Raw genomic sequence first — 18,371 nt, 5'->3', positions numbered from 1 at the left:
TAAGACATTCAGGTCAAGAAACGTTATTCATGTTTCCATGGCAGAATTATCACTGTGAAGTGTTTAAAGAAGGCCTGTAATATATCCCAAGGAGAGGAATGCAGATGCTAGAGGGCATGCACTCATTTTTCCAATAACCTGTGGGATTTCGTACTTAGAGGGTACCTGGCTATTCCAAAGCCATTAGATCCCCTGGAGGAGGGCATGGCAATCCACTCCAATATTCTTGCCAGGAAACTCCCATGGACAGGGGAGCCTGGCAGGCTACAGTCCGTGGGGTCGCACAGAGTTGGACATGACTGAATTGACTTAGCACACGCACACACAGAAGTAGAACAGAATCACTACCTTTGCATATAATTTTATTCCATCCCTAAAGATTTTTTTTCTTTTTCCTGGCTCATGGACCCCTCTATATCAGTTATACATTTAAAAGTTATATGTTTAGATAATGTTAGGGAATAAGGTAGTGATGTTATATAATTTTGTTGAATTTCTGGTATAAATCTAGGCTACAGATACTCATCACAGAGCATGCCATATTGATTATGGGCCTTTAGTTTAATTTTCATATGTTAAAAGCTTGTATCCTGCACGTCACAGTAATTATTTTCAAGTTCATTTCTCTCTCCAAGACAGACCAGACTTCCAGGGTCATAAGCCTAGCCAATTTTCCAAAGACAAATTCCGCTTAAAAGAAGAGATGTATTAACAGCAAAGTGAAGTATTAGAGAAACCTCCACCCATAAAATCCTCATCAAAGACTCAGTCAGTTTGGGAACTGCTACTGAAATGCTTACCTCAACCTCAACAGAGCAAAACACTCTGTGATCCCTAGAAAATCCTCAACTGACTCCTTTCTTTCCTTTTGTTTTTTTGAATTTGTGCTAAACTGTCTCATTTTCATTTAATGATTATGCTGGAATTAGCCTTTTCTTTTTCAAACCAAATAGTCTTCTGAATAGAGGCCAAATAATTTCTTTATTCTGCATAACACTGAAGGCCATTAACCTAAATAGGTGAAAAGGAAATGCATTCTACCTGGTGTGTAGAAATTGAAGCCCTCCCCCTGCAAAACTTGTCTGCATAAAGAAAGATCAGGATTTGAAGGAAATCAACCATTTGGCAGCAACTAAAACAAATAGAAAGGAATATGATTTTGCATAGCTACTGAATTCATCAGGCTTCTCTTCTAAACCCAGCAATGTGCAATAAATTGTGAAGCAAGAGAGATGTTAGTGTCAAGTATTTACAAATAACCAAGTAAGTAAGCTTGTGTGATCACATTTTTATGCAAATGTGGATGGGAGAGAAGTAGGGGGAAAAAACATAACCTTTACCTTTTTTTGAGTGTTTTGATTTATTTTAATATAAATTTATTTAATTGGAGGCTAATTACAGTATTGTAGTGATTTTGCCATACATTGACATGAATCCACCACAGGTGTACGTGTGTTCCCCATCCTGAACTCCCCTCCCACATCCCTCCCATAACCTTTACTTTAACCAATTTTATTCCACCATGATTCTATATGCCACTTCAAGGTCTGCTGCTGTTAAGTCGCTTCAGTCGTGTCTCACTCTGTGCGACCCCGTAGACGACAGCCCACCAGGCTTCCCCGTCCCTGGGATTCTCCTAGTTGGGACAAAATGAAGATTAAGAAGATTTATAGACTCCTATATTTGCTTAAAACTCAACATTCAAATAGCTAAAATAACATCTGGTCCCATCACTTCATGGCATATAGATGCGGGTAAAAGTGGAAGCAGTGACAGATTTAATTTCTTGGGCTCCAAAATCACTGCAGATGGTGACTGCAGCTATGAAATTAAAAGACACTTGCTCCTTAGAAGGAAAGCTATGACAAACCTAGACAGCATATTAAAAAGCAAGGACATCACTTTACTGAGAAAGTATAGTCAGAAGTATGTTTTTTCCAGTAGATGTGTATGGTTGTGAGGGTTAAACCGTAAGGAAGGCTGAGTGCCAAAGAATTGCTTCTTTCGAATTGTGGTGCTGGAGAAGACTCTTTAGAGCCCCTTGGATTGCAAGGAGATCAAACTGTTAGGGGAAGCATACTGACTGAAACCGCCCACCTGGCCAGGCTCTCTAGTAACCATTCGCATGAGTTGTTTTACAACAGGAGGTCCTGATAAGGAATACGGAACTAATAAACCACCACCAACCGGAAGAGTTTGGGAAAGGTCAAAAGGAGACCTTTTGATTCACTTCTGAGAATCCCTCTCGCTAGCATCCATCTTGGCTGAGCGATGCATGTGCCACCAGGAAGGACTCTGAGTCAGAATGATTGGCCAAAGACAACCCGGAAACTAATCCCATCACCATAAAACCCGAGACTTCGAGCCATGTGGTAGAGCAGTTCTCCTGGGTTCACTTAACCCTGCTGCTCTCCGCCCAGGAGCCTTCTTCCAATAAAGTCTCTTGCTTTGTCAGCACATGTCTCCTTGAACAATTCTTTTCCCAGTGTTAGACAAAAGCCTGCTCTTGGGGCCCAGGAGGGGGTAGCCCTTTTCCTACAACAAAACCAGTAAATCTTAAAGGAAATCAACCCTAAATATTCATTGGAAGGACTGATGCTGAAGCTGAAGCTCCAGTACTTTGGCCACCTGATGTGAAGAGGCGACTCATTGGAAAAGACCCTGATGCTGGGAAAGATTAAAGGCAAAAGGAGAAGAGGGCAGCAGAAAATGAGATGGTTGGATGGCATCACTGACTCAATGGATATGAATCTGAGCAAACTCTGGGAGAGAGTGAAGGACAGGGAAGCCTAGTGTGCTGCAGTCCATGGGTCACAAAGAGTCTGACACAACTTAGCAATTGAACAACAAAGTATTTCTAAAGCAAGTGTGCGCGCACACACACACACAGAGACTTACTCAAGCCCCTCGATTTTAAGTGGTAAATTGGGGGCATTCTCTAGTCGTGGTGCACAAGCCTTTCCTTGTGGTGGCTTCTCGTTGCAGAGCACAGGCTGGAGGTACACAGTCTCAGTAGTTGTGGCACACAGACTTAGTTGCCCCAGAGCAAATGGGATCATCCCAGGCCAGAGATTGAACCGGTGTCCCTTGCATTGCAAGGCGGATTCTTAACCACCAGACCACCAGGGAAGCCCCCAAATGAACTTTTATTTGTAGCCTCCTACATTATTTTATTGATTGACAGTGTCTAATCACCTGACCTTAACATAGGAAGATTATCCTACGTTATCTGGAAGAGCCCATTGTAATTATGAGTTCTTTAAAATGGTAAGTGGGAGACAGAAGAGACAGGTTGAGACATGTGATGGGAGAAAGATGCATCCTGCCATTGGTGGCTTTGAAGATGGAAGGGGACCATGTGCTGAGCAATACAGGAAGCCTCTAGAAGCTGAAAGAAAAACCCAAACAAACAAGAGGATGGGTTCTTCCCTAGAGCATCCTGAAAAGCCTCCTGATAACACCTTGGTTTTCACCTAGTGAGATGCATGCCCCACTTCTGATCTACAGAACTATAATATAAATTTGTGTTATTTGCATCCACTAAGTTTGTGACAAATTGTTGTTACAGCAGCAATGGAACGTGAACACATAAGCTAACTGTTATTTCAAAAAGCAGAAGCTAATCTTCTACCTTTCCTGCTGCCTAAAAGTCCAGCCAGTTGCCAACTTCTTTAGTCTTTGTTTGCTAACAACTGAAAATTTTATCGTATCACATGCTTGAGCTAATCAATGAGAAAGTGCTCAGGAATTATTTAGAGTGGCAGCTTTTCAGTTCTGTGAAAATGCCATTCAAGTATATTTTCAAAAAAGTAGAATCATAACTCTCATACAAAAATAAAATGAACATGTGTCAAAGATTGTATATAACTTGTTAATTAATGAAAGAATCCGTGAGATGCTAAAATCAGTTCAAAATACATTTGAGGGACTTCCCTGGCAGTCCATTGGTTAAGACTGCCTTCCAACACAGCAGATGTGGGTTCATTCCCTGGTCAGGGGGCTAAGATCCCACATGCCTCACAATCAAAAAAACAAAACATAAAACAGATGAAATATTGTAACAAATTCAATAAAGACTTTAAAAATGGTCCACATCAAAAAAATTTTTCTCTTGAAAAGTGAATTTGAGAAATTGGATGTTTAAAGATAATTTCATAAAGGAATGTTAGAGAAGATTGCTGAGTTGGATGCAAAATTGGCTAATGTTGTATCGGACCATAAACCATACCTTAAAGATTATCTTTTTCACTACTGGACAGGAACTATTTGAGGTTTGAGTTCATCTCTGCCTCTTCAGGGTTGTAGAGTAACTCAATCAACAGGAAATCACTGCAAGGCACAAGTTTAGTATCAAACTGAAAGAACACCTAGGAACCTCTTCCTGCTATTTCTAGTTTGGGATTTTTTTTTTTTTTTTTTTTTTGACAACTGTGAAAGTGAAAGTGATGTTGCTCAGTCTTGTCCAACTCTTTGCGACCCCACGGACTGTAACCTACCAGTCTCCTCCATCCATGGGATTTTCCAGGCAAAAGTATTGGAACGGGTTGCCATTTCCTTTTCCAGGGGATCTTCCCAACCCAGGGATCGAACCCGGGTCTCCCTCATTGTAGACAGACCCTTACCATCTGAGCTACCAAGGAAGTCTGTAAATCTGAATAAAGAAAAAAAAAAAAGTGCAATCTGTTTGTAAGACATATAATCTTAAAAATGCATTTCAGTATTCATTAGATGCAAACAAATACTGTTTAATTCCATTTATACAAGACACCTAGAATAGTCAAATTCATAGAATCAGAAAGAGCATTGGTATGGGAATTTGCTGTATGACTCAGGGAACTCAAACTAGGGCTCTGTAACAACCTACAGGGGTGGGATGGGGTGGGAGGGAGGTTCAAGAAGTCAGGGACAAGGGGCTTCCCTGGTGGCTGAGACGGTAAAGCGTCTGATTGTAATGCGGGAGACCCGGGTTCGATTCCTGGGTCGGGAAGGTCCCCTGGAGAAGGAAAGGGCAATCCACTCCAGCACTCTTGCCCGGAAAATTCCATGGACAGAGGAGCCTTTACAGTCCATGGGGTCGCAAAGAGTCGGACACGACTGAGCAACTCTGTCCTGTCCTAGCTAAACTGCATCTTTAACTCAAGAAGTCAGGGACATATGTATCAGTTCAGTTCAGTTCAGTCGCTCAGTTGCACACCAGGCCTTCCTGTCCATCACCAACTCCCAGAGTTCACTCAGACTCACGTCTATCGAGTCCATGATGCCATCCAGCCATCTCATCCTCGGTCGTCCCCTTCTCCTCCTGCCCCCAATCCCTCCCAGCATCAAAGTCTTTTCCAATGAGTCAACTCTTCTCATGAGGTGGCCAAAGTACTGGAGTTTCAGCTGTAGCATCATTCCTTCCAAAGAAATCCCAGGGCTGATCTCCTTCAGAATGGACTGGTTGGATCTCCTTGCAGTCCAAGGGACTCTCAAGAGTCTTCTCCAACACCACAGTTCAAAAGCATCAATTCTTCGGCACTCAGCCTTCTTCACAGTCCAACTCTCACATCCATACATGACCACAGGAAAAACCATAGCCTTGACTAGATGGACCTTAGTCGGCAAAGTAATGTCTCTGCTTTTGAATATGCTATCTAGGTTGGTCATAATTTTTCTTCCAAGGAGTAAGTGTCTTTTAATTTCATGGCTGCAGTCACCATCTGCGGTGATTTTGGAGCCCCCAAAAATATAGTCTGACACTGTTTGCACTGTTTCCCCATCTATTTCCCATGAAGTGATGGGACCAGATGCCATGATCTTCGTTTTCTGAATGTTGAGCTTTAAGCCAATGTTTTCACTCTCCACTTTCACTTTCATCAAGAGGCTTTTTAGTTCCTCTTCACGTTCTGCCATAAGGGTGGTGGCATCTGAATATCTGAGGTTATTTGTATTTCTCCTGGCAATCTTGATTCCAGCTTGTGTTTCTTCCAGTCCAGTGTTTCTCATGATGTACTCTGCATGTAAGATAAATAAGCAGGGTGACAATATACAGCCTTGACGTACTCCTTTTCCTATTTGAAACCAGTCTATTGTTCCATGTCCAGTTCTAACTGTTGCTTCCTGACCTGCATACAGATTTCTCAAGAGGCAGGTCAGGTGGTCTGGTATTCCCATCTCTCTCAGAATTTTCCACAGTTTATTGTGATCCACACAGTCAAAGGCTTTGGCATAGTCAGTAAAGCAGAAATAGATGTTCTTCTGGAACTCTCTTGCTTTTTCCATGATCCAGTGGATGTTGGCAATTTGATATCTGGTTCCTCTGCCTTTTCTAAAACCAGCTTGAACATCAGGAAGTTCACAGTTCACATATGTATACCTATGGCTAATTCATTTTGATGTATATATGACAGAAACCAACACAATATTGTAAAGTAATTATCCTTCAATTAAAAATAATTTTTTAAAAAGTGGTAGATGCCAGGGGAGACGGGTGATGGTAAGCACATTCACAACTGTGTGAATGTACTTAGTGCCACTGAAGGGTACAGTTGCGCACAGTATGCTTCATATCATGTGACTTTTCCACAATTTAAGAAAAAAAATTTTAAATAATGAAAGAAAAAGAAACTGTTAGAGTTGGCAAAGTCAGGGAGAATAGCTCTCCTCACCTAAGCTCCCTGCCTGAGTTTTCCTCCCTGCATTTTAGAGATGGGGATGGCAGACCACCCAACAAGTGCAGCAAGCCTGTTCCTCTTTCAGACTTCCTCAGCTCAGGAAGCAGCAATCCCTGATGTCTAGCAAAGACACCTTGGAATCGACCTCAGCTCTTCTCTTTAGTACATAGCCTACATCTAATACCTCTAATATATTTGGTATTCTTCAAAAATAGTTTGAGGACCTACCGTTAGACAGTCACTTTTTTCTCTCATGCTTATCTATTAGTAGACAAAACAGACAAGAATCCTTACTTTCATGGAGTTTGTTTTCTGGTGGGGGAGAAAAACAAGAAACCAAATCTAAAATATATGGAATGTTAATGATGACAAACACAATAGAGGAAAAATCTTAAATGGAAAGAGGTTGGGAGAATTGGAGATGGGGATAGAATCTAAATACAGTTGACTGGGAAGACCTCACAGGGAAGGCTGTACTTAAGAATAGAGATGGGACTTCCTTGGTGTTCCAGTGGCAACAGGCTCAGTGCAGGCGGTCTGAGTTTGATTCCTAGTCAGGGAACTAGATCCCACATGCAGCAACTAAGAGTTCACATGCCCACAATTAAAATGCATGCCCAAATCTCACAACTAAGACCTGGTGCAGCTAAATAAATAAACTCTGGGAGTTGGGGGTGGACAGGGAGGCCTGGCATGCTGCAGTCCATGGGGTTGCAAAGAGTCGGACATGACTAAGCAACTGAACTGAACTGAACTGAAAAAAAAAAAAAGAGAGAGAGAGAGAGAGATGAAGGAAGGAAGAGAGGCAGCCATGTGTATATTTGTTCCAATCAGAGGCATCATGTGCCAGTGTGTTAAAGAATGAGGCAGACACGATACTCCAAAATATGACACCTTGTGTGCATACGTGCTCAGTCGTGTCCAACTCTTTGCCACCCCATGGACTATAACTGCCAGGCTCCTCTGTCCCTGGAATTTTCCAGGTAAGAATACTGGAGAGGGTTGCCATTTCCTACTTCAGGGGATCTCCCCAACTTAGGGATCAAACCCTTGTCTCTTAAATCTCCTGCATTGGCAGGCAGATTCTTTACCATTGGCTCCAGACACCTTGGGATATTGAATCTTTTAAGCTGAAGGCTTCTGAGAAAACAGCAGAAGCAAGAAGGTCAGAGTGACCTTCTCCCCACGCTTCTCCTTTGAAACAAGTTATAAACTCTTACCTGAGAGGTCCTCTCCCTATACCTGGAGGAAAGGGGCATCCTTACCTCTGAAATCAAGGAGGCCAGAAACAGCCTAACATACAGGTCTTGTTGAGTTTCCCCCTGTTGACAACATTCTTCTCATACTCTTTGACCTGTCAGATTTCTTTCAGATCTCCTTGACTGGTCATTCTTCATCAAACCTAGCATAAAAGTACTTGAGTTTAACCATTTCTACAGGTCTCCATTTCCTTATGAAGGCTCCCTGGTCACATCAAAACTATATTCAATAAATGTGTATGCTTTGGATTAGGAAATGGCAACCCACTCCAGTATTCTTGCCTGGAGAATCTTCATGGAAAGAGGAGCCTGGTAGGCTACAGTCTATGACTCTCAAAGAGTCATATAGGACTGAGTGACTGACACTTTCTTCTGTTAACCTATCTTCGTCAGTTTAATTTTCAGATCCAGCCAGGAAGCTTTTTCCTCTGATACAGGAATAGCAAGCACACAGTGAGGCAGGAGGAAAGGAATGGGAGATGGGGTTAGAGGTGTAAAGAAGTGTGAGCATGCCAGGGGAGGAGGTAGGGAGGGAGAGAGGAAACAAGTAATGATTGTAAAACCTGATCTGCTTTTACTCTGGCTGAGAAATGTTGGAAGGATTTAGTAGAGGAGTAATATGATCTGACTTACTTTTTTTTTTTTTTTTTTGGCCGTGCTTCGAGGCTTGTGGGTTCTTAGTTCCCCAACCAGAGATTGAACCTGGGCCTCTGGCAGTGACAGAGGGGAGTCCTAACCACTGGACCATCAGGGAATTCCCTGGTTTATGTTTTTAACAGGATGGCTCTGGCTGCCAGGATAAGAGCAGGCTTGAGATACAAGGATGAGGATCAGTGAGGAGGAATTTACAGTAGACTAGAATAACAAGAGTAAAAAATGATGAAAAGTGCTCCTGTATCAGATATATTGAAGCTAGAGCCAGTAGGATTTACTGATGTAATGGATGTTGGATGTAAGAAAAAAAAAAAGAAACAAAGGCACCTCCAAGGTTTGGGGCCTAAGAATAGACCTTGGAGGTTATTCTATAACAGCCTGCATGGAGCTGCCATATTCTTCCTTAATGATTGCACTGTATTCCCTTGTGTCACTACATTGAATAGACATCTTTGTCATTCTATAATATAGATACATTGATAGACATTTTTGCTATTTGTAATATTTTCATAGACATTTTTGCTATTTGTAATAATTTCCTTAAATATGTATCAGTACACATAGATACAAGCATAACTGTAAAATGAATTTCTTTCTTCTTTTAATATATATTTATTTATTTGGCTGATCTTGCAGCATGTAGAATCTTCCATCTTGGTTGCTGCATGTGAGATTTTTTTTTTTTTTTTTTTAGTTGCAGCATGTGGAATCTTTAGCTGTGGCAAACTCTTAGCTGTGGCATGTGGGATCTAGCTCCCTGACCAGGGATTGAACCCGAGCCCCTAGCACTGGGAGTGTGGAGTCAGCCACTGGACCACCAGGAAAGTCCCTAAGATGAATTTCTTTCTTTCTTTTTTAAGATTAATTTCTTAAAGTGCAGTTGTTAGGTCAAACTGTATGCATATTTTATATTTTAGTAACTATTGCAAAATTGCTATCCATGGAGGTTGCACTCATATTTTGCTAAGTGGATAGATTAATTCTGAAAGCCAGAAGTAGAGATAACCTTAGGTCTCCTAACAGAGATGAGTAAGTGCAAAGATGGCATGTAAAATGTCATCTCTTATTCATGGTAAAGTAGAAAAATGATTTTTTTTAAAAAGCCCTCAGTTTTAGATGACTTCTTATCTAAGCCTTGCAGTTTTATAGTTCTTTTCCTATCTTTTAAATTTTTTTCTCTTTCTCTCTGCCTTTCTAACCCTCCATACACACACCCACCAATACCACTCACTTCCACACACACAGAAAACATATCTCTTGTGGACACTAGTTAACTAAAATTAAGCTATACTCTCACAGAAAGATAATTACTATCAACAGAATACACACTTTTGATAGTGTTGCTTTTTTCTCTTTATTGGCTGCACCACACACCCCATGGGATCTTAGTTCCCTGACCAGGGATTGAACCTGGGCCACAGTTACCAAGTCATAACCAGCTGGACTGCCGGGGAATTTCCTGTAGTGGGATATTCTAATAATCTTCAGATGTCTCACTTATAAATCCTGATTCAAACACCTGAATCTAAAATTCTTTACACAAAAAAAATAAAAAATAAAAAATAAAATAAAATTCTTTACACAAACATAACACCCTTTAAAGAATTAGTAAATATTTCCTGTGATTTAATTATTTACTTTGTTTAAGGCATTGTGCTAGATGTTATTGATGTATTAAAACGGATAAGAATATTCATTCATTTTCAAATAACAATATAATTAGGAAATAAAGTCAGGTATACATATTAAGTCTGTGGTTAAGGGCATGAACTCTGAGATCTGGGTTCTGCTAGTTCTGTCACTTACATGGTCCTGGGCATGTAGTACAAACACTGTAAGTCTCATTCTCCTTATCTGTAGAATGAGGGGGGTCTACCAACCTTGCAGGATCGTTGTGAAAATTGGGTAATGCATAGTATTCATTTAGCCCATTGATTGTCCTTGGTAAGTTTTCAAAAATATTGATTGTTATTTTATTATTAATTATCAATTAGAATTGATTACATTGCTGACAAAGGTCCATACAGTCCAAGCTAAGGTTTTTCTTGTAGTCATGTAGCTATATGCGAGTTGGACCATAAAGAAGGCTGATCACCAAAGAATTGCTGCTTTTGGATTGTGGTACTGAAGAATACTCTTGAGAGTCCCTTGGACTGCAAGGAGGCCAAGTGAGTCAATCCGTAAGGAAATCAATCCTGAACATTCATTGGAAAAACTGAAGCTGAAGCTCCAATACTTTGGCTACCTGATGCAAAGAGCTCACTCATTAGAAAAGACCCTGATGCTCGGAAAGATTGAGGGGAGGAGGAGAATGGGTTGACAGAGGATGAGATGGTTGGATGGATCACTGATTCAATGGACATGAGTTTGAGCAAACTCCAAGAGATGGTAAAGGACAGGGAAGCCTGGCGTGCTGCAGTCCATGGCGTCACCAAGAGTCGGACATGACTGAACAACTGAACAATCAACTAGAATGTAAGGCAGGATTCCCAAGTGGTACTAGTGGTAAAGAATCTGCCTACCAGTTCAGGAGACACAAGAAATATGGGTTCAATCCCTGGATCGGGAAGATCCTCTGAAGTAGGAAATGGCAACCCATGCCAGTATTCTTGCCTGGAAAATTCCACACGTAGAAGAGACTAACAGGCTATAATACATGGAGTCACTAAGAGTCGGACACAACTGAGTACACACACACAGAGTGTAAGACAGTCTCTATAAAAAGACTATGCATACTCAAAGATATGAAATTCCCATCTGGTCTCCAGAAGAGCTGCCCTTCCTACAAAAAAAGAGAAAAATAATATTTGAGATAAAGTTTGGTCAGAATATGAAGGAATCAGAGGGATTATATCATAGAATTTTATCTCAATCAAACTGGCACAAACTTGACAGGCATTTATATTAACTAACTATGCTAGATGATTTTTACTTATTACCCATTTAATTTTCACATTGATCCTGAGAGATCATGATTACAGGATGATAAAAAAAATTAATAATCAGAAACCACAAATAAATACAGCTGGGAGACAAGAAGGGGGAGACCTCATGCCCTGCGGTCACAGCAGAGCCCAACAGGAAGAAGAAAGATTCTTCTTTCCTGGCAAGGACTTGGCCAATGAAAACCCATGGGCTCTGTTTATTGTAGCCCTCCCAACTTTCTTCTCTCTGTAAAAGTGTTCTCCTTTCCTTGATGTGCAAGGACCTGCCCTTGGCTCATCATGATTGCAGACCTCGAACTGCAATTCTGGGCTAATCCAGAATAAATCCATCTTTGCTGGAAAAATATCTGACAGTCTATTGGTTTCTGGTCAGAAGTGTCTCATCTAGATTTGGAGGTTGTTACTGAGCCTGCACTCCAGCTCTGTCTCTGGTCTGGCTTCTTGGAAGTCCTTAGAGAGAGCCAGATAGAACCACTGCAAAAAAAGCAGTGCATAATTGATTTACTGGCTCTCCTCTGCCTCAGCAACCACAACCCAAATCATGTCATTGGTTTCTTGGGTTGTAAACCTCTAAGGTTCCTTGTGCCAAACTGTGAACTGTAGGGTGAACTCAGGAAATACCCCCAATGTTTATTCTTTAACTGTAAATGAGTATAATATCTCCTTTGTGTTCCCATGATATTTTAAGTATAAAACAAAATAATCAATTGGAAAGGGCTGTAAAACAAAAGCAACAAGTTCTAGGAGAGTAAATTGAAATTTATTGAAAGCTTCATTTGTGAGTTAACCCAGTTCCCTAGAAGTTAGACACTTTGCAGGAGAAAATAATCAATATATGTGTGGCCCAAATAATGTTTTCTACACTGTATTAGGCAATGTAAGAGATACAGAAGAACATTGCCCTGGGACTTCCCTAATGGTCCAGGGATGAAGAATCCCCAGTGCAGGGGACACATGTTCGATCCCTGGTCTGGGAAGATCCCACATGCCAAAGAGCAACTAAGGCCATGTGCCACAACTACGGAGCATACACTTTAGAGCTAGTGCTCTGTAACAAGAGAAGCCACTGCAATGAGAAGCCCAGGCACCATAATGAAAAGTAGCCCCAGTTCACCGCAACAAAGACCTAGTAGAGATAAAAATTAGTTCATTAATCAAAATTTGTATGCAGGTCAGGAAGCAACAGTTAGAACTGGACATGGAAAAAGAGACTGGTTCCAAATAGGAAAAGGAGTACGTCAAGGCTGTATATTGTTACCCTGCTTATTTACCTTCTATGCAGAGTACATCATGAGAAACGCTGGACTGGAAGAAACACAAGCTGGAATCAAGACTGCCAGGAGAAATATTAATAACCTCAGATATGCAGATGCCACCACCCTTATGGCAGAAAGTGAAGAGGAACTAAAAAGGCTCTTGATGAAAGTGAAAGAGGAGAGTGAAAAAGTTGGCTTAAAGCTCAACATTCAGAAAACGAAGATCATGGCATCTGGTCCCATCACTTCATGGGAAATAGATGGGGAAACAGTAGAAACAGTGTCAGACTTTATTTTTTGGGTCTTCCAAAATCACTGCAGATGGTGACTGCAGCCATGAAATTAAAAGACGCTTACTCCTTGGGAGAAAAGTTATGACCAACCTAGATAGTATATTCAAAAGCAGAGACATTACTTTGTCAACAAAGGTCCGTCTAGTCAAGGCTATGGTTTTTCCTGTGGTCATGTATGGATGTGAGAGTTGGACTGTGATGGTGTTGGAGAAGACTCTTGAGAGTCCCTTGGACTGCAAGGAGATCCAACCAGTCCATTCTGAAGGAGATCAACCCTGGGATTTCTTTGGAAGGAATGATGCTAAAGCTGAAGCTCCAGTACTTTGGATACCTCATGCGAAGAGTTGACTCATTGGAAAAGACTTTGATGCTGGGAGAGATTGAGGGCAGGAGGAGAAGGGGACGACCCAGGATGAGATGGCTGGATGGCATCAATGACTCGATGGATGTGAGTCTGAGTGAACTCCGGGAGATGGTAATGGACAGGGAGGCCTGGCATGCTGCGATTCATGGGGTCGCAAAGAGTCGGACACGACTGAGCGACTGAACTGAACTGAACTGAATCAAAATTTTACCCAAAAAATTGCCCCTGTTCTCAAAAAGCTTGTAATATGGTATGGTCGAAGGAAATTACTCATGTGAATTGCAGCAGCCAACCAACAGGTACAAATTCTTCTTTATGGAATGTATTAAAACCAAATGATACATTATATCTAGGCAGTGAATGGAAGAAAACAGGGGAACTAATACTGGGCTAAGTGATTTTACATGTGATGTCTTAGTTGTTCCTTCCAGGCATTCACTGAATTAAGGACTGTTTTCTCCATTTTTATAGATGAGGTTACCAGTGCTGATACGCTGAATGATTTGTTCATGGTAACAAATATTAGTTTGAACACAGATGAAGACTCTCATATCAAATTCTAAATCTCGTATGTTTTTAACATACGAGGCAGCCTTGAAGACGTCTACCAAAGGTTCCAGATCAGTTCTCCTTTGGGGCAATTGATAGGCTTGTACTTCCCCATCCATTGGAAGTTGGATACTTGTGACTTGCTCTGGCCAATGCAATGTGAGTGGATGCAATGTGCATCCATTCTGGGCAGGAGCCTCAAGAGCCAGTGCTAATCTCATGCTCTCCTCTCCTCTGCTACAATGTATACCAAGAAATCAGTAAATAGAGCAGCTGTTCAGTCACCTTGGGTCCTAGAATAAAGATCGCCTAGAGCCGAGCCCCTATCCATCCTTCCATGGACGTCTAAAATGAGGAGTCAGTGCTTTTACCTTTTTTTAAAACAGTTTTGTATCTTTTAAAAATGTGTTTATTTATGCTGGGTCTTTGTTGCTGCTCGAGCTTTTATCTAATTGCAGAGAATGGGGGCTACTCTCTAGTTGTGCACAGGCTTCTCATTGTGGTGGCTTCTGTTGTGGAGCACAGGCTCTAGAGCCTTCAGGCTTCAGTAGTTGCAGTATGTGGACTCAATAGTTGTAGCTCCCGGGCTCAATAGTTGTGGCACTCAGGCTTATTTGCTCTGTGGTATGTGGGATCCTCCCAGACCAGGGATCAAACCTGTGTCTCCTGCTTCGGCAGACTCATTCTTTACCACTGGGTAGCCAGGGAAGCCCTGCTTTTACTTGAATCATTCAGCTTTGAAGTTATTTTGACAACTTTACCTAATCAATCCTGACTCAATAGCACTTGGAATAAGGTGCTGTTCTCATTAAATTCCTAAAATATGTCACTTTAGCTTCAGGACCAGTCAGCAGGTGATGACGAAATTTATTGGAGACTGAAAGTCTGGGAAAATATATTATTTTATCTGTAATAACTTAAAGCCAGATAATGGGTTTGATGATATTATAGTTCTAGAAGAAGTTGGAAAATAGAATGTCAGTAGTGTGTATTGGCTATTGCATTTGATGGAATTTGAATAGGATCTACGAGAGATGACCATAGCAAAGAACTGGCCATTTTTGTCAATCAGGAGTGAAAAGGGAAAAAGTGCAGAAATGTGGGTTATGGGATTGGAAAGGCAATTGTGTGGAAAAGCTTTTGAATAATAAAAGCTGATTCAATCTTAGCCTTATGGCAAAGGTCAAATCAAGTTATGGTAGTCCCATTAGTTGTCAAAACTTCAGGATGGATTAATGTATTGCACAGCAAATTCTTACATTAGCAATACTAAAGGATTAAGTCATGAGACAAAATTTATGAAAGCATTAGGGGGGAAAATCGCTTAGGGTATAACTTCCTACCAAAGTTTAGAGTCCTGAAGCACCCACAATTAAGAGGTAAGTCTTTTTTATTTTTTTTGGCCACACTGTGCAGCATGTGGGATCATAGTTTCCTGACCAGGGATTGAACCTGTGCCCCCTGCATAGGGAGCATGGAGTCTCAATCACTGGACCACCAGGGAAGTCCCAAGAGGTAAGTCTTGGAAAAAAGAAATACAGATATGACTATTGACATATAGAGCTTACAAGAATAAAAAGATAAGAAGGGGGGTGGGAGGGGCATTCCAGAGGGAGGGGATATATGTGTGTATATATGTATGTGTGTGTATATATATATATATATATATATATATATACTTATAGCTGATTCATGTGGTTGTACAGCAAAAACTAACATAACTTATAAAGCAACTATACCACAAAAAAAAGAAAAAAAAATTTTAATTTTTATGAAGATTAGGAAGCCACCTAAATTTTGAAACCATGAACATGGATTAAGAAACCTGGGAGTAAGTCAACTATATCCCAATAGAAAATAAAAATTCAATTAAAAAAAAAAGAAATCTGTGAGTATTTGGGATTGGATAATGACTCCTGGACTTCAGCTTCTGCAGGTGATATAAACCTGCTCAGTGGTCCAATGCTCTCTTCAGATGAGGCCAAGGAGGAAATTAGCAAAGAATGATCTCCCAGAGGGTGGAGCCACAGTCACAGAGAACAGGAACTGGTGTGTCCTACCTGGGAAACAAAACTGAGACCTAATTAAAGAAATTCTTCATCCCTAGGGTAAGAGACCCTCTCTGAACATTTGTCTAGAATTTCTCCAGAGAAAGTTTTTCTGTTTTTTTTTTTTTTTAAGGAGCCAAGGTATCTTGTCCTTTGTTTCAAATCATCTACACCTTCCACACACTGCAGAAGGCCCATTGTTAGGGAGACACATTAGCACATCAGATTTTCTGTGATACTACAGCCCGTTCAGTTTCCACAGCCCTCAGGTCTCCTATGCAGCTAGTCTTGGATATAATAAAGAATTCTGTTCTTTGTATCTGTTTCCTCATTTCTTTTAGTTACTAGGTGATTCTAAAGACACTTTTAATTCTAAATAAACTATAATTCTATCTTCTGCCAATGGTGAGCAGTTCATGAACTTTATCCAGGATTCAGAAAACAGTCTAAACCACATCTCCTAAAAACCAAAAAATAGTACAGAGCTGTCCCTCCCTAAGACCACTAATATGATGAAGGGCTTTGTCACAGGATACTTTCTTGCATATTCAAGATGATGACCATGAACTGAGAAATTCTATGAGTAATTCCTATTCAAAAATTTGGAAAGGTTGGGTCTTCCCTGGTGGTCCAGTGGCTAAAACTCCAGGCTCCCAATGCAGGAGGCCTGGGTTCGATCCCTGGTCAGGGAACTAGATCTTACATGCTGAAATTAACAGTTTGTATACCGCAACTAAAGATCTTGGACGCCACAGTGAAAATTCTGCATGCCACAACTAAGACCTGGCACAACCAAATAAATAAACATTTTTTTGAAATGGCACTGACTTTCATCTTCATAAAAAAGCCTTACTAAGATAACCCTCATCTCCTATTCCTTTTTGCCTGTATATTTACCATCCCACCTTTGACAACCCCTAGAAACCTAAATCCCTTCTCTGTTTTGTCATTTCTCTTAAAAAGGCTTGACTGCTTCTTTGGGTTTTCCTTTTTTATTTTCCATTCAAACAATGACATGAACACGAAAGAAGCCTTATCTCCTGTTAATCTATCTTTTGCCAATTGATTCATAGGCTCCAGTCACTGAATCTAAGAGGGTAGAGGAAAAGATTTTCCTCTCTTACAGTTTAGCATCCTGATAGCTTCCCAGACACTTCCATGACTCTCTTGTCTTACATCCAATCAGTCACTGACAGGATCGAGTTTTATCTGAGCCTGTGTTCCTGGAAAATAGGCCAGTTAAGAAATCCCACCATCATTTTGTTTTCCAAACCCCAAAACCTTTGGTGTCAAGGAAAACAGCTCAAAGCAAAGAATCCTGCTACTCTTGTATATTCTCTGAAAGTCTCATGTCAGCCCTTCTCATGACTGCAGTAAGTTCCATACACAATGCCCGAAGTTTTCCTTCTGTAAAATCTCAGATCCCTTTTCTTTTCCATGAGACTGTCTTCATTAATGAACATGTTCTCCATTGCAACAGCCTGAATAAAGCCATTTGCTTAATTGTCTGGGGTATTTTGTCTTTGATATCCTCAGTGAGTCTCCTCAGTGAGTAATTTTTGAATAGGTCCCCTCCTCTTCACCCCCACTGCCAAGTTAACCAGTTCTTACCTGGACTGCTGTATTGCCTCCTAAATGATTTTGAGGACTTCAGTTTTACTCTTTTTGTTTTATTTTTTTGGCTGAGCCTTGAGGCATTGAGATCCTAGTTCCCCCACCAGGAACTGAACTTTTGCCCCCTACATTGGAAGTGCAGGGTCTTAACCCCTGGACCACCAGGGAAGTCCCAGCTTTACCATTCTCTACTCCATTTTTTACTCTGTTGCTAGAGTGATCATTCTAAAAAGCAATTTTTGACCTAACCTCTTACTACTTACACACACACACACACACACAAATATACCACCCAGGAAGACACTGAACTACTCCGGTGAAATACCATGCTTTCTTCTCCTCCTTTGTCTTTCATATGTAGCCCAAGCTTCCCTGGTGGCAGATGGTCAAGAAACTGCCTACAGTGCAGGAGACTCGAGTTTGATCCCTGGGTCAGGAAGATCCCCAGAAGAAGGAAATGGCAACCCATGTCAGTATCCTTGCCTGGAGAATCCCTTGGATGGAGGAGCTTGACGAACTGCAGTCCATGGGGTCGCAAAGCGTCACACATGGCTGACTAACACTTCACTTCACTTTACTCACTTTGCCCAAACTTGCTCCCTCTTTTTCTGCTTTGTTGCTCAGGCACCAATCTGAAGTCTTTCCTGACACCCCATCACCTTGGCCTGGGAAGATACCTCTCTACTCTCGTAGCTTTGTGTACTTGTTCTATCATTATTTTTTGTCACACTGTATC

The sequence above is a fragment of the Oryx dammah genome, unplaced genomic scaffold (assembly GCF_014754425.2).
Source record: "Oryx dammah isolate SB20612 unplaced genomic scaffold, SCBI_Odam_1.1 HiC_scaffold_29, whole genome shotgun sequence".
NCBI classification, from domain to species: Eukaryota; Metazoa; Chordata; class Mammalia; order Artiodactyla; family Bovidae; genus Oryx; species Oryx dammah.
The sequence above is the reverse complement of the archived record's forward strand: the minus strand, read 5'-3'. Positions refer to the sequence as shown.